Source organism: Capsicum annuum, chromosome 3, assembly GCF_002878395.1.
Source record: "Capsicum annuum cultivar UCD-10X-F1 chromosome 3, UCD10Xv1.1, whole genome shotgun sequence".
Classification (NCBI taxonomy): Eukaryota; Viridiplantae; Streptophyta; class Magnoliopsida; order Solanales; family Solanaceae; genus Capsicum; species Capsicum annuum.
The window spans coordinates 155,651,327-155,670,198 of record NC_061113.1 but is presented as its reverse complement, the minus strand read 5'-3'; the positions used below and the strand labels follow the sequence as shown (position 1 = coordinate 155,670,198).

General features: G+C 36.0%; 1 non-coding gene across 1 annotated transcript; it reads left to right on the top strand.

Moving 5' to 3' along the window:
* Positions 1–3,379: 3,379 nt before the first annotated feature.
* Positions 3,380–3,490, top strand: LOC124897408. Its single transcript, XR_007054129.1, has one exon. It is a non-coding gene; the product is annotated as a small nucleolar RNA R71 (small nucleolar RNA).
* Positions 3,491–18,872: the final 15,382 nt, after the last annotated feature.

Sequence of the window (18,872 nt, the reverse complement as noted above, 5' to 3'; positions counted from 1 at the left end):
GGTGACGATACACTTCTACTAAATGCAAAAGACTTAAGCTAGTACTATAATGACTACACGAAATTCAAGTTTCTATACTAAGCATGTTTTTACACAATTGAAACCTCCAGAATTCTACTCCGAAATATCTTAACCTCAAGAATTGATTCCACAAGTGGAAAACTCATACATATTTATTAATCAACGACATCATACAAATGACCCACATTCATCAAACATATTCCTTCACAACAAGAGAGTTACCCATAATCACTCACAATAATGCAAATTATAGCATAATGGGTACAAGAATAAATTTACGGCCACTCTCACAAAGAATTCACCAGTTACACACAATGAACCATAAGCTTTCCCTTAGTGTAGTGCTCCACTAATATCAGAATGATGAACTTAGGATCAAATAGTACTTTTCTGGGTTGTAATGTAGGCAAAGGGACGGGTAGGAACTATTTGGGAATAGGGACTAACCTCTCTAAGTGATTTAATGCAATACATTATACATTTAAAACCAATCTCCAACAACCAAATTATACTTTTTCTATCTGCCTACATCTTTTATTTTTCCTCATCTCTTTTAAGCATTTTCACAAACACATGGTAGGCGCATTGGTTATTCCTCCAAGATTCAATTTATCTCATTTTCTATAATCATGGGATATTTCTAACACCATTTTATCACTCCCAATCGACACACATCAAATATTAACACCAATAACACACATCAATTTCACCTTTTTTTCTTCAATTTCTTAAACTCCTTACTAAATCAGTTTTTCATTAAAGCACCTAGGAGCTTTTTAGATCAAATTATGGTTTATCAAAGAAGGGGATTAGGCTACATATGAGGATACCAAATAAAATAAGATAAAGGACCAATGGGGTTTAACTAGGATAATGCACAAAGGGTAGGTAAAAAGAAGGTATAAAATAAGGCTATCAAAGAAATGCCTAAATCATCTCCTAAAACCACACTCTATTTTTTACTTTGCACACACCCCGAGAAATTTCTAGACATCATATGCAACAAGGAATATATAAAAATCTCACATGCACATGGCACATACTTGACCAACATAGGATCGTCATAGACTCTCAACCAAACAATAGCATGAATTCAAATTTTAAGCCAAAAAGTACAAGAGTCATAAAAATAGCCTAAGATTCTCAAAAATAGCAATTCATTCTTTCAACATGCTTTTACCAAACAAAACACTTGTACTATGTAATCAAAAATAGCACCAACAAGAATATCTTACATATTTTATTTTAAATTTGAGCAAGAATTTAGGAATTTCCTTACCCCACACTTAAAAACCTACTTTGTTCCCAAAGTGAATTTAAAAGCAAGAGATAGAAATGCTCTCTTAGGACTCTAAGCCTAGCTAGTATCATCTTTTTGCATCAAGAAGATCTGTGGACCCCACAGTCTATTTTTGTCATGCTCCTTAGCTCAAGTTTATGGTACTCAGACTTTCCATTAACTTGTGACTCAACCAAAACAAAAACTATGTGAAATAAAATATAAAAACTAAAAAGAAAACATACCTAATTAACTTGGATTTTCTTCCAAGCACCGCCTGATTTAGTGTCACGGTATGACCCAGCTCAACTCAACCATATTTCTTTATCTTTTTACTTCTCTTTGAGAGCCATTTTCTATTTTGTTTCTGACCTCTTAAGTACACACTATCGAGGTCAACATCTCTCTCAATTTTAACCTACATCATGTTAGAAAACAATGGTATTGAAGGCTCGGGCTGCTCAATAAAGGTGTCAGAAGAGGCCTTTGGTGTGCTAACCACCCCACATTCATCCCCTTCAACAACAGTAATCATGCATAGATCCTTATAGTAGGATAGCATTTTTAGAGGTTTGTAGACTTCAAATATTGCCTCTTTATCCTCCAACTTCATTTTTAGCATGCCCTCTTTTACATCAATTTAAGCTTCCCCCGTCGCTAAAAATGGACGTCCCAAGATGATTGGTACCTATTCGTCTGCCTCAAAATCAAGAACAATAAAGTCAGTAGGAATAATGAATTTACCAACCTTTATAAGCATATCCTCAATCACTCCTTCGGGATGGGCTATGATCTCATTTGCCAGCTGTAGTAGTATAGAGCTCGATCTAGGCTTCCCCAAACCCAACATGTTGAACAAATATAGGGGCATCAAGTTGATACTTTCCCCTAAATCACTAAGTGCCTACACCACCTCACTATTTCCAATACAAATGGGAAGAGTAGACTGATCTGGGTCCTTAAGTTTTTTTGGCATCTTTTGAGTGACTACCGAACTACATTTCTCAGTGAGTGTTATTTCCTTCACATCCTACAATTTGATCTTATTAGCAACCAAATCCCTCAAGTACTTAGCATACTTGGGCATACTCTGCAAAATATCTAACAAAGGTAAGTTAATGTGAATTCCTTTGAATGTGTCAAAGAACTTCTTAAACATGGCATCCTCCTTCACTTTTATTTGCCTCTGAGGGAAAAGTGGTGGTGGCATCTTCTTCAATTCTTCTACAAAAACTTTTTCTTTCAGGTACTCAGACGTCCTCGAATTTTTAACAACTCTGTCATTTACCTACTGGGTTACAACATTATCATCTGCCTCCTTTTTTGCCTTGAAAGGTTCAACTTGAAGCTCTTTGCTACTTTTCAAGGTGTTTTCTATAACCTTTTTTGAATTTTTTGTATCTTTAGTAAACAACCTTGTGGTCTAGTATTCATTACTTGTGATAATTTCCCCAATTACAACTCTAAACTTCTTGTGATTGTTTGCTGATTTTTTATGTCTGCAGTCAACTGTGCTTGATTAGCTAATAGTTGCTTCAACATCTCCTCCATATTGCTAGCTGACTAATTAGTTTGGGCCTGTGGCTGTGGAATATACTGTTGTTGTGTATTCCAAGGCTGAGTTTGCCACTTCATGTTGAAGGCATTACCAAAAGTTGGTCTTTGTACATTGCCTATATACATCACAGATTTTGGATTTGAGGCACACATGACAGCTATGTGGCCGCTATTCCCACAAGTTTCACACCAACCTCCAGCTTGTTGGATGGAATTGACTGTGGCTGCAGGTTTTGGAGCCACCAATTTTAGGGTTCTGAATTAATTTTTTATCATATTCTACAATGCTGTGACCTAAGCTGATAAGACTGTGAATTGGTCCACCTCCAATACACCCGCAATTCTTTTTGTGGCACTTCCAGAATCTGAATGCCATTTGGGATTTTCTTATGCGATGCGGTTCAACAATGTGTACAACTCATCATAAGTCAGCTCCAGTGCTTGACCACCTGCGACTGAATCAAGCAAAATCTTTGTATTATGATCAAATGCTTCTACAAAAGTATGAGCAAGTACCTCATTAGACTATTGGTGATGTGGACAATCCCACAGAAGATCCTTGAAGCATTTCCAAGCGTGATATAAATTTTCATTAGGCTTCTGTTTAAAGCTCACTATCTCACTATGAAGTCTCCCAGTCTTGCCAGATGAAAAGAATTAAATGAGGAACATTTTGGCTAAGTCGTCCCTTGATGTGATTAAATTGTCCAGCTCTGCATTCAACCACATTTTAGCTTCCCCCAAAAGTGAATGGTGAAACAATGTCAGCCTCTCATAATCTGTACTCACCCTAGTCAGAATGAATGTGTCTATAAGCTCAATGAAATTTTGCAAGTGGGCTTATGGATCCTCGTGATAAAGCCCTGCAAACTATCCACTGCTAATAAGAAGCTGCACCATATTATGCTTTAACTCGAAGTTCCCCCAGCAGCCGGTCTTTGAATTGGGGAAGTTATGTTTATTGGAAGAGGGAATTCCACTTCCCTAACTGTCCTTCGGGCTGCTTGTTGTTCAAGCATTGGAACAGTATTCTCTTGGCTTTCTTGGATTTTCAAAATTTGGGAGAGAAGGATTGCATCTCTCCTACGTTGATGGAAAAGTTATTCAGGTTCCGGGCTTAGTTCAACCAAATCCTGAGCCCTTGCTAGCTTATTATCCTACAACCTATTTCCTGCCATGACAAAACCAAAACCAAGCATAAAAACACGAAATAGATCTAAAAGTAAAACTAAAATAAACATTTGCGAAATTTCAAGTCCCCGATAATGACGGCAAAAACTTGACAGCGCCCAAGTGCATACGCAAGTGTACATGGTCTTTTCAAGTAGTAAAGTGGCCTAATTAAAGCCAAGTATTGATCCCACAGAGACTTTATTTAACAACGATTTAATTCTAGTTTAACTATGAAGATTAATTTAGTGCAAAAGTAACCAAAAAGAGAGTTTTGAATATTGTAAATTAAAACTAAAGTAATAATGCGTAAATAAAAAACTTGGAACTATCAATGGAGTAAAGCCCAGGGTTAAAACACTCCGAATAGTCATACTATGTTGTTGAACTTCATTCATTAATTTGCTTATCTTGGTTGTTGATTCGTAGGGTTAATTGCATGATCATGGTTTCCCAACATCTAATCTTTTACCTGATATGGACATTACAACTGCATCAGTGAGAGGGTATGTAATAGTCCAATTAAGCGAATTAAAGCTATCATCCTACGTTTAAATCAAGTAAGGCATCTAAATACATTCCTGTCCTAGATACTAAGTTTAATTCCTTATTTTATAAAAGAATAAAAACCCAAACTTTGTTTATTCCCATGTTCTATCTCCCTATTCTATCTCCCAAGATCAAAAGGCCTACAATATATGTATGTTCTGGATGATCAATCCATAAAATAATTAAAACAAGAATAAACAAACAACCAAATATGATAAGCAAATCCAACGAAATTAATCCAAAACAATAATAATCATGTTCTTGGATTTAACCCCGGAAAGACGGTTTTTAGTCGATAATATTCATAATCATGATCCAAATAACTGAATACATGATATGAAAAATAAAAATATAATTAAAATAATATTAAAAAACAAAAACGGTGCAGTAGCTCCAACAAAATTATTCCACCAAATTGAATGTTTGAATCCCATAATTGTTCCCACTTTGTGTGTGTGTGTGTGTGTATATATATATATCATATTATTCCTACACTTGGTAGGATTTAGGGAATTGTCACGCTTTCCAAGATTCTCATGTGATTCCCTAAAAGATTCCCTCATGGTAATTATATTAAAAATCTGAAATGCTCACTGTGTCGGTAAAAATTGAATTTGACCGTGCTTAGCCACATTGAAGCGGTGCGATGCTAATCGCGTTAACACGAATGATGCAATGCATTGATGACTGTGTCTCTGGGATTTGCAGCTTCGACATGATGTGTCGATATCTCGTCGGCTAACTGGAATTTGCATCAAAAAATCTGGTAAAGTGTTGAACGTCCCTCTTTTTTCCCATGCTTTTTGTAGTGTTTTTCCAATGAAATTTGAGTTTTTTTATTATCAATATATCACAATAATCAGTTCACAAAGCCTCCTACAATATCACACACCACAAATTAAATATCAAAACAACACAATATTCTTAACGCCGAATCAAACAAGAGCTAAGATAAGGTTAATTCGCACAATCTTGAACTTTATGTTCCAACTCTTAACTTAATTAAATTGAGCTTTGAACATTATAAATAAGTTATTCCACTCATAATTACATATTTAAATCATTTTGAACAAACTAAATACATTAGAATCCACCGAAACTAACTGGACACACACCTAGCTCAAGCTAGTAAAATTAGTTTTCCGGGTTGAACTCTAAATGACTCAATTAAGTACAAACTTGTTTGAAAAACACTTTGAACATTGTAATAACATACTTGGACACTTAAATTCTTATTTATATCAATATGAAAACATTATGCACAAAAATTGCTCTCAAAACAAGGAGAAATAAGCAAGAATAATGATACTAAAGTGTATAAAACCACCTCAGATCAAGGATGTACTGGTCTGGATTTGAGTCGTACTTCCAACTCGTAAGATGACTATACAATTTGGTAAATTTACTTTTAAGATGAACAGACAACTTGGGGAACCAAAATTGTTATTGATACAATTTCTCCCTATATGAGTCTTACCTTTGTATACGACTAGATACCCCATTCTCGTATCGTGGACGAAACCTCAAAGGGTCAACACTGATGTCCATATAGCTGGGTTTATATGACTCGTACCCCTCTTGACAACCCATAAGGTTGAGTTGTACCTATAACAGAATGTTCAACATGCTATACTGACTTAGGTATGAGTCCAACATATGACTCGTACACTAGGTTACGACAGAGGATCATGAGTCGTATATTCCACAAATATAAAAAGATATAGGGTATTACAATATTTCCCCTTGGGAATATTCCTCCTCAAATGAGACTGGTTAGACTGAGACTACTAAGGAAACTGAGATCTTATACTGAACATGCATGACTTGAAACATGATTACATAACAGAGTCTGAAACATGATACATGAACTGAACTGATTTCTTGAATGCATGCAATGAAATGAGATTGGTTACATAGCTAAAATTAAGAACGAAAAAGAGTCAATCTAAGGAAGATCATTATATTAAGCTGAATATGGGTTTTTGGAGAAAAGGTAAGGGTACTTGGTTCACATATTAATTTTTTACTCCCAAGTAGCCCCTCAACAGGCTGATTACGCCAAAGAACTTTAACCAAGGGAACTTCTTTATTCCTTAGCCTACCAATCTGAAAATCAAGGATATCAACTAGGACTTCTTTGTAGGAAAGGATACCCTTAACATCCATATCTTCTAAAGGAAACACTATTGCTGAATCACTATTAGATGTACTAACGTTAAATCTGCATGCAACTCATAAGCTACTTTTCTAAAATAACTTAAGGTTCTATACAGGCCAACATAGTGGGGACTGAGGTTCCCCTTTTTTCCAAATCTCTTTACTTCCTTCATAGGCAAAATTTTCAAATTGACCAAATCACTAACCTCAAACTCAAGATCTCTTCTCCTCACATCTGCATAAGATTTTTGTCTACTTTGGGCTGTCTTCATCCTCTCCCGTATCAACTAAACTTCCTCCATCACATCAAACACTAAATTTGTCCTTATCAAAGAAGTTTTACTACCTCAATCCAAATAATAGGAGATCTAAATCTTCTCCAATAGAGATCTAAAATAAAGCCATCTGAATACTAGAGTGATAGTTTTTGTTGTAGGGAAACTTTATCAAAGGTAAGTGGTCATCCCAACTACCTTTAAAGTCAATAACATAGGCCCTCAACACGTCCTTTAAAGTTTGAATGGTCTTCTCTTCCGGACCATATGTCTGAGGATTAAAACTTGTACTGAGATGAACTTGGGTACCAAGAGCTTTCTGAAAATCCTTCCAAAAGTGAGAGATAAACTGAGTACGTCTATCTGATACGATAGACAATGAAATATCATGTAACTTAACCAACTCTCTAATATAAAGCCTAGAATAATTGTAAGATGGGTACAAAGTATGAACTAGAAAAAAATGAGTTAATTTGGTCATTCTATCGACAGTGAACCATATCGAATCATACTGATGTTTCGTACGAGGCAACCCTATCACAAAATCCATGTTCACCACTTCCTACTTCAATTAGGGATACTAAACTCTTTTAATGTACCATTAGGTCTTTTCTGCTCAAACTTTACCTATTGGCATTGTGGAAACTTATCCATAAACTCTGTAATATCTTTCTTTATACCACTCTACTAATCGATTTTTCAAAAATTATGATACATTATAGTGGCTCTTAGGTGGATAGAGTATTATACACCATGCACTTCTGCAAGTATTCACTGTCTCAAGCCATCAACATACGAAACACATAATATACCCTGACAACGAAGCATACCATCTCCCTTTTGGAAGAAAACCTTTACTTTCTGATCTCTAACAACTTCCTTCAACTTAGCCAAACTGGGATCCCTATCTTGTTTCTCTATCACTTCGGCAACCAATGAAGATTTTAAACCATTCTGAACCCATATACTTTCCTCAGCTGAATCAACTAACCAAACACCTAATCTAGGAAGCTGATGAACCATACTAACTAACTTTTTCTTATCTCCCCCAACATGAGCAAAACTACCCATAGACAATCTCTGAAGGGCATTTGCCACTACATTTGCTTTATTGTATTTATATATAGTCATATAATAAGCTTTTATCAACTCAAGCTACCTTCTCTGATAAAGATTTAGATATCTCTGCATGAACACGTACTGTAGACTCTTATGGTTGGTAAACACATCAATATGAACCATATAGAGATAATGTCTCAAAATTTGTAAGGATAAAACAACAACTACTAACTCAAGATCATGGTTAGGATGATTCTTTTCATGGGGTTTAAGTTGTCTAGAGACGTAGGCTATGACCTTGCCTCTCTGCATTAAAACAAAACCAAGACCAACTATGGAAGTATCACAGCAAACTACAAATCCATTTGAACTATTTGGCAAAGTTAAGACTGGCACAGAAGTTAGTTGAGTCTTCAACTCTCCAAAACTCTTCTCGCAAGAATCTGACCATTGAAATTTGACTTTCTTCTAGTTAATCAATTCTGGAGAGTGGATACTTATTCTTGATTGTGATTTTGTTCAACTTATGATAGTTGATGCATATTCTAAGAGAACCATCTTTCTTGCATAGGAATAAGATTGAAGCAACCCATGGAGAAACGCTAGGCCTGATGAAACCCTTATCTAAGAGATCTTTTAGCTATTCTTTCAACTTCTTAAGCTAACCTAGAGCCATTCAGTAAAGTGGAATAGAGATATGCTAGGTATCTAGAAGGAGATCTATTCCGAAGTCAATTTCCTTTTCAAGAGAAACTTCGGAAAATTCTTAGGGAAAATATCTTGAAATTCCCTTGCCACTAAAACTGGCTCGAGACTTAGAGTCATATAACTAGAGTCTTTGACTCAAACAAGATGGTAAACACACCCTTTAGACATCATCTTTCTTGCTTTAAGATAAGAAATAACTTGACCCCTAAGCACTAAAGTATTATCCCTCCATTCAAGGACTGGTTCATTGGGAAACTAAAACTGAATGACTCTATTTTGACAATCAACATAGGCATAGCACGAGTAAAGAAAATCCATAATGAGAAAGATGTCAAAATAGATCATCTCTAACTCTACGAGATCAACTAAGGTGATTTTCAGAGATACTGTGACTAGGAAATTTTTGTATACCCGTTTGGTTGCAATAAATTTACCCACTAGGGTAGACACTGAGAAAGTCTCTGCTAATATTTTGTGACTGGACCAAAATTGACGGCTATATAAGGAATTACAAAAGAAAGTGAAGCTCTAGGATCTAACAATGTATAAATATGAAGATAAAAAATTTGTAACATACACGTAACCACATTAGGAAAACTTTCCTAATCATGCTGAGTCTAGAGTGCATAAAACCTATTCTAACACTGGCCTCTGGTGGTACTGGAAGTAGCACCTTACTGATTCAGTTGACCTACTGGAGCTGAAGAACGATTGGACTGACCTTGCTGACCAACCCTCGGGCAATCCCTGACCCTGTGGCCAAACATTCCACATCCAAAACACCCATCACTACCAGCTTTACACTCACCCTGGTGATGCCTACCACACTTCTTGCAGAGCGGATTAGTATGACCACTATTCATATTACCCTGGGACTTAGAGCCTGGTGCACTATCCCAACTGTCTTTCCTAAACTTAGGCACTAGTGCACTAGCTGAAGATGGAGCAAGAACTTTAAATTTCTGATGAAACTGAGAATGGTTACCACATTATAAACTTAGATGTGAAAAGTTAAAACTACCTGTTCTGGCCCTCTTATTCTCTCTCTTCTTATGCTTTTCCTCCTCAATATACCCAGCATAATCTATTATCCATGATAGGTCCATCTTTTTAATCAATATGGCAGTCCTACAGTCCCTAACCACGCTATCACATACACTAAACACAAACTTACTTATTTTAGACCTATTATTTGCCACTATAGAAGGAGCATACCTTGGCAACTGATTGAACTTAAGCATGTACTCCTTTATGATGATATTACCCTACTTTAAATTGATAAACTCCTAAAACTTAGATTATCTCAACTCTAATGGAAATAACATGTCTAATAAAGTTGTGGCAAACTCCTCCCACTCTATCAGCCCTTGAATAACACCATAGTTTTTCTTCCATAACTTAAACAAGGTGTGAGCTATATCCTACAATTGATATGTATCCAACTTCGCACTCTCACTCAAAGTGATGCCCATGATATCTACCGCTTTTTGCACCATATCCAGAAACACATATGGATCCTCCTTAGACTTAGATCCGATAAATATAGGGGGATTCATCTAAGTAAAATCCTGAATTCTAACTACAACTGTAATTGCCATTAGATTGGCTAGGGCAACAACTTGCTATTTATTCTGAGAAGCTACAGAAAAGGATAGGGTAGCGAAAGTGATTATGAATTTAGCGTGAGAGACATGCTTATTTAGGGGATCTTCTTGAATAAGTGGTGGTGCAGGCTGATCCCCATTACTTCTTCCATTATTTGTTTTAGGAGGCATTATTTATAAATGGAATGAAGGATAAGTTAGAAAGAGATTTTAAATAAAGCTCATTCTTTTTCGCACGACATGAACACTAAAAGAAGGGAAAATTTCCTAAAACGTATCATAGCCTCTTGTCCATAAGTATGGCGCACTTCACACCCATCCACAAGACTTTACTCAACATGACTTTCAAACTCCCTAAGACACTTTAAAACCTTAGGCTCTAATACCAAGTTTTGTCACGACCCGAGGCTACCGCATAGTCACGACAATGGTGCTTATGAAGACAAATAACCATAAGCTAACCCATGGGTTGCTACCTACTGTGACAACTAAAGGAAATAGTTATAAATCACACGTGCAGAAGATAAACTAATACGACACTGTAAAACTGGATACTGAAATGCGTATCAAAATATTTCTGAAAAATCTGATAGAATACTAGAAACCAACTATCTATCTGAGAACAAATGATATCACTGAATATGACTGATTGACTATTTAAGTAGTTATCTAAAAGCCACTAAGAATCATGAGAAGTTGATGGGACAGACCCCCAACTAACACCAACTAGCTAAACGTATGAAAACACCGAAGTAACTGAAATAACAAATCATGTCCTTGATGAATGAGGACTCACCACTACTGTTAATAAGTAATGTTGAGTTGTCTAAGAGAGGTCGAGAAACTATGCATCCAAACCTATGTTATAAGGAAACATAGCACAGAGAAAAGTATGCAGTCAGTACTTTGAATATACTGGTATATGAGATAAGGACTGGCTAAAATGCATGGTATATCTAAGTATATATACATGAACAAGTAATATCTGAGAATGCAAAATCAAGCATAAATATATTTCCGAGATAATATGTAATCTCAAAGATAAATTTTTATAACTGAATAACTAAAAATCAATACACTTGGTCAAGCAAACCTGAACCAAAATACACTGATTACTTACTGAGGTTGTGGGATGTATCATGTAACTGACATAACCCAATTTGAGCTAATCAGGGTCCAAACTGTAACCCCAGTTGGAAAGGTGTTAGTACCACTCCTTGGGTACTAACACTGGCTCTGTGGATCCACTAAATTGGAGTCCCAAAGGACTAAGGAGTCAACCTTTATTGGAAGTTGCCCTCTTGAGATATGTATCAACCCTCAAATGGTAGGAAGACATCTCAAACCTATGCTAGTTACGTAGTTTTGGAACTCTGGACAACTATAAAATGTCACACCCTTTACTGGCATGTAAGCACCCATTCCTGGGTTCGCTTAGTGCTAAATTCTACTTCCAACAGAACTGACACCGACACTGGACTGAATTAAACTTGACTGAACATTATTACACAACTAATAGTGCTCATCACTGTTACAAATATATAAGTAAATAATAAGACACATTGTTTCGCTGAATTATTACTTGAAAGATTTGAAATAATATAAAATACGTAGGTATTGGGTGTTCATAACCCACCAGGACTGAATGACCAAAAAATGATACCAATACTTAAAATTGTAGGATGGGAATCATGGTTCAAAGATCCAAAACATAGACATTTCATCAAATATGTGAGAATTATGAACTTGAACATGGGAATGTGTTATACATAGGAAATTAACATGATTACAGGGCTAAATTCCTGAATTGGGGATTTAACATAAAATTCATTTGAATTATGACATTGAAAATTGTAGTTTAATACATGAATTTAATCCATCTTGAAAATATAAAACTCCATAATAAGAGACAAATCCATACTTTAGTTGAAAAGAAGGTTTTAGGCTCCATGGGAGAAAGGGACCCATGAATGAGCATCCCACATACCTAAAGTAGAAGATTTGTGGAAATATCTTTGAAGTTGTTCTTGACCTTGAGAAATGCTAACTGCTTGGGGAATATGAAGAAACCATTTCCTCTTGATTCTATTTAGTAAATTAATGTTTAATGATGTAAATTAGGAATTTGGGGCCTTTTATACCACCCCTTGAGAAGCCAAAATGACATGGGTTTGGATTTTAAGGGAGTTAGGAAAGACATAAAAGCCCTTGGAAAAGCATGCAGAAAACTACATTTCTAGTCGGTACGAGTTGACCTTACGACTTGTATGTTAAGGTACGACTAAATAACTGACTCATAAGCTTGGCAAATTTCAAAGAACATGTACTGGTCTAGATACGAGTTGTTCTTCCAACTCGTAAGATGCCTATACGATTTGGTAAAGTCACTCGTAATATGAATGGACAACTTGGGGAACTAACACTTCTATAGATATGGTTTCTCTCTATATGAGTTGTACCTTTGTATACAACTCAATACCCCTTTCTCATATACTAGATAGAACCTCAAGAGTTCAACACTGATATTCATATGACTGGGTTCATACGACTCATACCCCTGTTAATGAACCATGGGTTTAAGTCGTACCTATAACAGAATGTTCAATATGCTATACTGACTTAGGTATGAGTCCAACATACGAATTGTATGTTGGGGATGATAGAGGATCATGAGTCATATGTTGCACAGAGATCAAAAAATATATGGGGTATTATAATATCTGTCCTTTGGGAATATTTCTCCTAAAATAGACTGGTTAGACTAAGACCACTAAAAAAATTGAGATCGTATACTAAACATGCATGACTTGAAACAAGATTACATAACTGTGTTTGAAACATAATACATGAACTGAACTGATTTCATGAATGCATGTAATGAAATGAGATGGGTTACTTAGCTGAAACCGAGAATAAAGAAGAGTCAATCTAAGGAAGATTGTTACCTCAAGCTGAATCTGGGTTTGCAAAGAAAAAGTGAGGGTACTTGGTTTGCATATTTGCTTCTACTTTCCAAGTAGCTCCCTCAACAGACTGATTCTACTAAAGAACTTTAACCAAGGGAACTTCTTTATTCCTTAGCCTATGAATTTAATGATCATGGATCTTAACTGGACTTCTTTTTTGGAAAGGCTATCCTTAACGTCCATAACTTCTAAAGGAACAACTATAGATGAATCACCAATACCTTTCTTTAACAAAGAAACATGAAATACCGGATGTACTAATGCCAAATCTCTAGGCAACTCATAAGCTACTTTCCCAAAATGACTTAAGATTATATACAGGCCAACATAGTGTGGATTGATTTTCCCTTTCATGCAAAATCTTTTTACTCTCTTTACAGGCAAAATATTCAAATAGACCAAATCACCAATCTCAAACTGAGGATCTCTTCTCCTCATATCTGCATAAGATTTTTGATGGCTTTGGGCTGTCTTCAGCCTCTCCCGTATCAACTAAACTTCTCTATCGCATCAAATACTAAATTTAACCCAATCAAAGAAGCTTCACCTACCTCAAACCAAATAGTAGTAGATCTAAATCTCCTCTAATAGAGATCTTTAAATAGAGCCATCTGAATATTTGAGTGATAGCTATTGTTGTAGGCAAACTCAATCAAAGGTAAGTGGTAATCCCAACTACCTTTAACGTTAATAAAATAAGCCCTAAATATGTCCTCTAAAGTTTGAATGGTCCTCTATACCTGACTATCTTGAATGGTCCTCTATACCTGACTATCTATCTGAGGATAAAAGGCTATACTGAGATAAACTTGGGTACCAAGACCTTTCTGAAAAGCCTTCCAAAAGTGAGAGGTAAACTGAGTACCTCGATATGATATGACAGACAATGGAATCTTGTGCAACTTAAACAACTCCCTAATATAAAGTCTGGCATATTCCTCAATTGAGTATGAAGTATGAACTGGCAAGAAATAGGTTGATTTGGTCATTCTATCGATAATGACCCATATCAGATCATGCTGACGATGCATATGAGGAAACCCTATCATGAAATCCATGTTCACCACCTCCCACTTCTAAGTGGGGATGCTAAACTCCTGCAATGTACCACTAGGCCTTTGGTGCTCAACCTTGTCCTACTGATAATTTGGACACTTAGCCACAAACTCTACAATATCCTTCTTCATACCATTCTACCAATAAATTTCCCATAAATCACGATACATTTTAGTGGCTCCTAGGTGGATAAAGTATCACACACCATGCACTTTTGTAAGTATTCATTATCTCAAGCCATCAATACATGGAACACATAATCTACCCTGACAACGAAGCTCACCATCTCCCCCTCAGGAGAAAACCTCCACTTTCTGTTCTCTAACAACTTTCTTTAACTTAACCAAACTAGGATCCCTATAATGTTTCTCTTTTACTTGGCAACCAATAAAGATTCTGAACCATTCTGAACCCATATACTACCCTCAGCTGAATCAACTAACTGAACACCTATCCTAGAGAGCTGATAAACCTTACTGACTATCTTCTTCTTATCTCCCACAATATGAGCAACATTACCCATAGACAATCTACAAAGGTTATCTACCATTACATTGACTTTGCTCAGATGATACAACATACTCATATAATAATCTTTTAACAACTTAAGCCACCTTCTCTAACAAAGATTCAGATATTTTTGCATGAACATGTACTGTAGAATCTTATGGTTGGTGAACACATCAACATGAACCATATAGAGATAATGTCTCTAAATCTTTAAGGATAAAATAATAACTGCCAACACAAGATCATGGGTAGGATAATTCTTTTCATGGGGTTTAAGTTGTCTAGAGGCATAGGGTATGACTAAGCCTCTATGCATCAAAACACAACCAAGACTAACTTTGAAAGCATCACAATAAACTACAAATTCATCTAAACCATTTGGCAAAGTCAAGACTGGCGTAAAATTTAGTCGAGTCTTTATCTCATAAAACTCTTCTCATAAGAATTTGACCACTAAAATTTGACTTTCTTCTAAGTTAGTCGAGACTAGGGGATGAAATAGAATAAAACTCCTCAATAAACGACCTATAATAGCCAGCCAAACCCAAGAAACTCTAGATATCTAATAGAGAGATAGGCCTGGGCTGGTTTCTCACTATTTTAGTCTTTTTAGGAAATCAAAGTGACCATACCGAGTTCTGAAAGTTGCTTTGGAATGTCACATTCTCAGACTCTATACTGCTGCTAGCCGAATCTGAGGTTTATCTTAGAGAAATAACTGGCACCCTGAAGTTGGTCAAATAAGTCATTAATTCTGTGGCGTGAATACTTATTCTTAATTGTGACTTTATTCAACTAACGATAGTCGATGCATATTCTAAGAGAATCATCTTTATTATGTATGAATAAGACTGGATCTCCCCATGGAGAAACATTGGTCTTGATGAAACCCTTATATAAAAGATCTTTTAACTCTTCTTTCAACTCTTTAAGCTTAGCTGAAGCCATTCGACAAGGTGGGATAGAGATAGGCTGGGTATCTGGACGAAGATCTATTTTGAAGTCAAATTTGTTATGGGAGGAACTCCAAAAAGATCCACAGGGAAAACATTTGGAAATTAATTTACCACTAAAACTGACTTGAGACTTGGAGTAGAAAAACTAGAGTCTTTAACTCAAACAAGATGGTAAACACACCCAATAGATATCATCTTTCCTGCTTTAAGATAATAAACCACCTGACCCCTAAGCACTAAAGTATTACCCCTTCATTTAATGGCTAGTTCATTGGGAAACTAAAATTGAATGACTCTATTTTGGCAATAAACTGAGGCGTAGCTAGAGTAAAGCCAATCTATGCCGATATTGACATCAAAATTGCTCATCTCTAACTCTACGAGATCAATTGAGGTGATTTTCTGAGATACTATGACCAAGCAATTCCAAAATACTTTTGTAGCTGCAATAAATTTACCCACTGAGGTAGACACTGAGAAAGACTCTCCTAATATTTTGGGACTAACATCTAAATTGTGGCTATATAAGGAATTACAAAAAAAAAGTAAATATCTGAGATCTAATAATGCATAAATATGAAGATGGAAAACCTGTAACGTACCCATAACAACATCAAGAGAAATTTCCTAATCCTGCTGAGTTTGGAGTGCATACAACCTATTCTAACACTGCCCACTGGAGGCACTGGAAGTAGCACCCTGCTGGAGCTAAAGAATGATTGGACTGACCCTGCTAACTAACCCTCGAGCAATCCCTAACCTTGTGGCATATATTTCCACATATAAAACACCCACCACTACCTGCTTTACACTCACCATGGTGATGCCTACCACACTTCTTGTAGAGCATATTAGTATGACTACTATTCACACTACCTTAGGACTTAGAACCTCATGCTCTATCCAGAATGTCTTTCCTGAACTTAGGCACTGGTGTACTAGCTGAAGATGGAGCTGGGACTTAAAATTTTTAATGAAACTGAGAACGGTTACCACCTTTTAACCTTGGTGAAGAAAATTTTATATTACATATTATGGCCTTCTTATTCTCTCTCTCCTTATGATTTTTCTTTTAAATCTACTGAGCATGAACTATAAGCCTAGATAGGTCGATCTCCTTAATCAACGTGGTAGTTTTACACTTTTTAACCATACTATCAGATACACTAAACACAAACTTACTCATTCTAGACCTATTATCCATCACCATAGAAGGATCATACCTCGCCAACTGAGTGAACTTAAGCATATAATTTTTTACGCTCATATTACTCTGCTTAAAATTAATAAAATCCTTAACCTTAGATTTTCTCAACTCTAATAGAAAAAACTTATCGAAGAAAGCTATGGAAAACTTCTCCCACCCTATCAACCCTGTAAAAACACCACAGTCTTCCTTCCATTGCTTAAACCATGTGTGACCTATATCCTGCAACTAATATGCAGCTAACTCTGCACTCTCACTTGAAGTGATGCCCATTATATCTATAGTTTTTTGTTCTATATCTAGAAACTCCTATAAATCCTCCTCAAACTTGGATCCAAAAAATAAAAAGGGATTGATCTGAGTAAAATCCCAAATACAAACTCCAGCTGTATTTGCTACTTAATTGGCTGGCGCAATAGCCTGCCATTGATTGACCACCAATAAAATGGGCTAGGGTAGCTAAAGCGGTCGTGAATTCGGCGTGATAGACATGCTTATTCAAAGGATCTTTCTAAATAGGCAGTGGTGCTGGATGATCCCCATTCCTTCTTCTGTTGTTTTTTTTAGGAGGCATTATCTTTAAACAGAACAAAAAATAAGTTATAAAGAGAGTTTAAATAGATATCATGCTCTTTCACACAACATGAACACTTAAATAAGGGAAACTTTTCTAAAACGTATCATAGCCTCTTGTCCATAAGTGTGGTGCGCTTCACACCCATGCACAAGACTCTACTCATTGCATCTTTGAGACTTTCTAGGATTCTTTAAAACCTTAGGCTTTAATACTAAGTTTTTTCATGACCCGAGGCTATCTCCTAGTTGCGACAATGGTGCTTACGACCATAAGTGACCACTTGCTAATGTATGGGTAGGTACCTGCTATGGGCACTGAAGGAAATAGTAATACATCATATTTGTGAAGGATAAACTGATAAGATACTGTTAAAGTAGTTAATAAAAAATGTCTAAAATATCTAAAGAAATACTAAAAAATAACTTTCTATCTGAAAGCAACTTAAAATACTGAATATGACTAGCTGGCTATTTAACTAATCGTCTGAAAACCTCTAAATATCATGAGGAGTTGATGGGATAGACCCTCAACTAACTCCAAATGGCTAAACATAAGAAATCACCAAAGTAACTGAAATAACAAATCATTTCCTTGGTGGATGAGGACTCACCACTACTGCTATCGAGAAATACTAAGTAGTCTAATAATGATTGGGAAATTTTGCATCCAAACCTATTTCATTAAACAACATAGTTTATAGAAAAGTATGTGTTTCGTACTTTAAATGTACTGGTATATGAGATGAGGACTAAATGAAATGCATAAGGTATCTGAGCATAAGTACATAAACAAGTAATATCTAAGAATGCAAGACCAAGAATAAATATGTTTTTGAGATAATCTGTAAGCTAAAAGACTAAAAGCAGTATAATTCAATAACTAAAAATCTAGACACTTGGTCAAGCAAACTTGAATTGAAGTACTCTGATTATTGTAATGAGATGTGGAAGATATCATGTAACCGACATGCCCTAATTTGAGCTAATTGGGGTCCAACCTATAACCCCAGTTTGAAGGGTGTTAGTACTATGCCATGGGTACTAATATAGGATATATTAATCCACTAAACTGGTGTCACGAAGGAATCTTAAACCTATATTTTCTGTATAGTTCTGGAACTCAGGGACTGCTACTAAAGATCACACCCTGTACTGGTAGGTGATCTCCCATCTCTAGGTTTGCTCGGTGCTAAATCCTACTCCCAACTAAACTAACACTGGC